General features: G+C 48.8%; 1 pseudogene; it reads left to right on the top strand.

Moving 5' to 3' along the window:
- The first annotated feature begins 1684 nt into the window (after positions 1 to 1684).
- LOC117189318 lies at positions 1685 to 3054 on the top strand (annotated as a pseudogene).
- The last annotated feature ends 230 nt before the right edge of the window (positions 3055 to 3284 follow it).

The raw sequence follows: 3284 nt of genomic DNA, 5'->3' as shown, positions 1-3284 counted from the left end.
AGCCCTCAGAAATATACCAAAAATACCGTAAGTCTACTGACGATTCTATTGTACATTTCCTCGTATTTTAATATTTGGATTAATATTACTAGCTACGGCCCTCAGCTCTGAAAACGTAATTTTATCCGATTGATAAATCAATTTTCTACAACACCACACAATTTTAAATATTCCTTTTATTGGGAATTGATTGTAAAATAAGTTTAAACAATTTCCACTATCTTCTCTACCAAATGTTCGCCCTGTTTTCATATAAGCCCATAGAAGCTGTGGAGATAATGTTTTTTTATCCCAATCGGCGAGACTAATTATTTCGAATTAAATAAAACTCGGCGCAGAAATAAAATTACGATATGTTCTTTAATGCGTGACATCCAAATTGCATGTGTGGCTTGCCTGCCCTTTACATTGCGGCTCGATCGCAAGGCGCAGCTTCGCTCGGCCGACGTCGGTAGGCAAACGCAAAGCGGAGATAGCGAAGAGCGAGCTGGCAGAGAGCGTTTAGCAGGGCAAGCAAGCGCAGAGCTTTAACAAACAAATGAGTGACATAGACATAAGTAACAACAAAATAAGCGGCTGAGGGCCAAGAATTAGGTGCTATTTGGCAAGCAGCTAATCGGCTGGGTTCTGCTCCGAACATTCACCCCCGTTGGAAGGCAAAGGCTTTCAACAGATCCATCCTGAAGGGGCAGAACCGCTATTTTTCCAAGGCCTCTTGAAAAGGCCCTTTTGAGTGCGGATGACGGCTACTCTGATGGTTCATCTTTTCTGGGATGACGCTCTCAATGCGGCCAAGCGGCCACCTTAATGGTGGCAGCGTTTCCTCCTTGATCATGACGAGCGCTCCTAGCTTTGATGTTTGGAGACGATGACCGCCACTTGCTCCGCTCCTGAAGAATCGAAAGATACGCCGTGCTCCATTTTCTCCAAAACGCCTGCTTCATTTGACACAGCCGCTGCATCGACTAAGTAGGTTGACCCGGAGATGCGCCACATCTGGCTCGTCGAATGCAGCTTTCGGGGCTCCATTGAGAAAGTGGTTTGGCGTGAGCACATCTAGATCATCGGAACTTTCTGTAATTGCATAAAGCGGACGGGAATTTAACAAAGCAGAGATTTCACAAGCCAAGGTCTGAATTTCATCAAGGGTAAAAATGTAGGTCCGACGATGCGATGAAAATGATATTTAGCTGCTTTTACAGCCGCCTCCCACAAACCCCCAAAATGAGGTGAGCGAGGGGGGATGAAATTCCAGTCGATTCCACTAGAAACGCAGAGATGTGACACAGTCGACGTATGAGGATCGCTGAGGAACATTTGCCGAAGCTCCAAAGCTCATTTTTTGCTCCTACAAAATTTGTAGCGTTGTCTGACCAGATGATTCGAGGTTTGGGACGTAGACTTATAAAACGCCTTAATGCTGCCAGAAAGGATTCTGTAGATAGATCCCGAACGACTTCCAAATGAGTTGCTTTGGTGCTAAAGCATACGAAGACAGCGATGTAACATTTGATAGGAGGCCTGCTTCTGACTTCCGACTTGTGATAAAAGGGTCCGCAAAAATCAACGCCGTTGTGTGGAATGCTGGATTAATAATAGGAGGAGCATTGCCTCCTGAGAGCGGCGATCTTGGCAGAGTAACCCGTAGCCCATCACGACTCTCACTAATCTCCCGACCTCTGCTCTTTTGCGTCCCCCACAGGTGGCGATGGTGGAGGTGCAGCTGGACCCGACACAAAGGTTCCGCCGGAATGCTAGTGGCGTTTGCGATCTGCACCACTATGCTGGTGCCGTGCATATGCTGGCTTTTATGATTAGCACCTGCATCTGCGAACATCGAGTAGTGTGCAACCTGCACAGCATCTCCCTGGTGCACGAGTCGCCGCACGAGCGCCTGCACTGGTAATTGAGACGACGTGGCATTTTCGACGCTGCTGGGGTTGATCTATTCCTGCTGGAGATAGCCATACTGTGCTGGGTAAAGTTCTATGATCTGAGCCCGCCGCGGCCTGGTCGCCTGCGTGGTGCTGATACCCGTGATGATTATCTTCCTGGCTTCGCATACACTTCTATCGGTCTCTGGTGACGCACAAGTACGAGGTGACGGTCTCCGCATACGGAGCTGGAGATCCTCAAGGAGCAGATGAACAGGATCACCTCGAGCACCATAACAACCATAATCGCAATAACGGCATCCACTACGTGCGCGCGACATCGTTTAGCAGTATCAATCGCGCGAGGATCCACGAAGCAATAAACCATCTCGGCGATCCTTCTCTGAAAACTTAACGAAAACGAAAAGAAAAGACACTTACGGCAGTGGCAGAGGCCTCGCGTCAATCCTCAGACTAAATAAGTGAATATTTGTAAATTTGTAGTTGATGCAAATTGTGATACGCAGAAGGCAGTAGATTTTATTATACAAAACAGTATGAGTACGTATATTCTAAAGATTATGCCCGAGCAATGTTTCTTTAAGCTCAGACCTTTACATCGTAACCCTGTGTACTCATCGCATGCAATGATGAAAGACTCATGAGTTTCTGAACCTTGGGAATCCAGAACTTGGATCGGATAAGTCGCACCATTAGTTGGTTCCCGCCATGAAGAGTTATCCGGTGGGTGAATTGCGCGAGAAGGCGGGATAGCCGGCAGCGGTACGGCAGAATAATGGGATGCGTTCGTCGTACTTCAGAAAGGTAGAAGTTGCGATACGGCCATATGCTCTTATGAGCCCATGTTGGTCTAGGAACGGGTTTAAATTCAGGATAGAACTTGACCTTGGCACTGGCCGCTTCTCGCTTAGGCAGTGATGCTCTTGGGAGTATTCCCTGCGCTGAGTCTCTAGGATAAGAGTGCGCTCAGCTTCGGTAATGTCTTCGCTTGCAAGGTGGTCCTCTTGTCCGGTGACCAGCTTCCGGCAGCGTTTTGTGAAGCGAAGGACATAAGCACGGACTCGCAGGGCTCTCTCCAGATTGGAAACCGATCGAGGAAGTCTTCGGATGGGCTCGGTGCAAAATGAACCTTCAGAGCACGTTGCTCGAGGGTTATCACGGGATCGTCCCCGCATTGGGCTGGCCATTGATGCCGGGGCCCTTCAACCACGCTGGTCCGTGCCACCAGAGTTGGTTCTCGACGAGCTCCTGTAAGGATACGCCCCTGCTGGCAAGGTCGACGGGATTTTGTGCGGACGGAACGTGACCCCAATTCTCGACCCCGGTGGCTTGCGAAATTCTGGTCACTCGGTTGGCCACGAAGGTCCAGTGGCAAGCAAGCTTTTTCAG

This window comes from Drosophila miranda (genome assembly GCF_003369915.1).
Source record: "Drosophila miranda strain MSH22 chromosome Y unlocalized genomic scaffold, D.miranda_PacBio2.1 Contig_Y15_pilon, whole genome shotgun sequence".
Classification (NCBI taxonomy): domain Eukaryota; kingdom Metazoa; phylum Arthropoda; class Insecta; order Diptera; family Drosophilidae; genus Drosophila; species Drosophila miranda.
The sequence above is the reverse complement of the archived record's forward strand: the minus strand, read 5'-3'. Positions and strand labels throughout refer to the sequence as shown.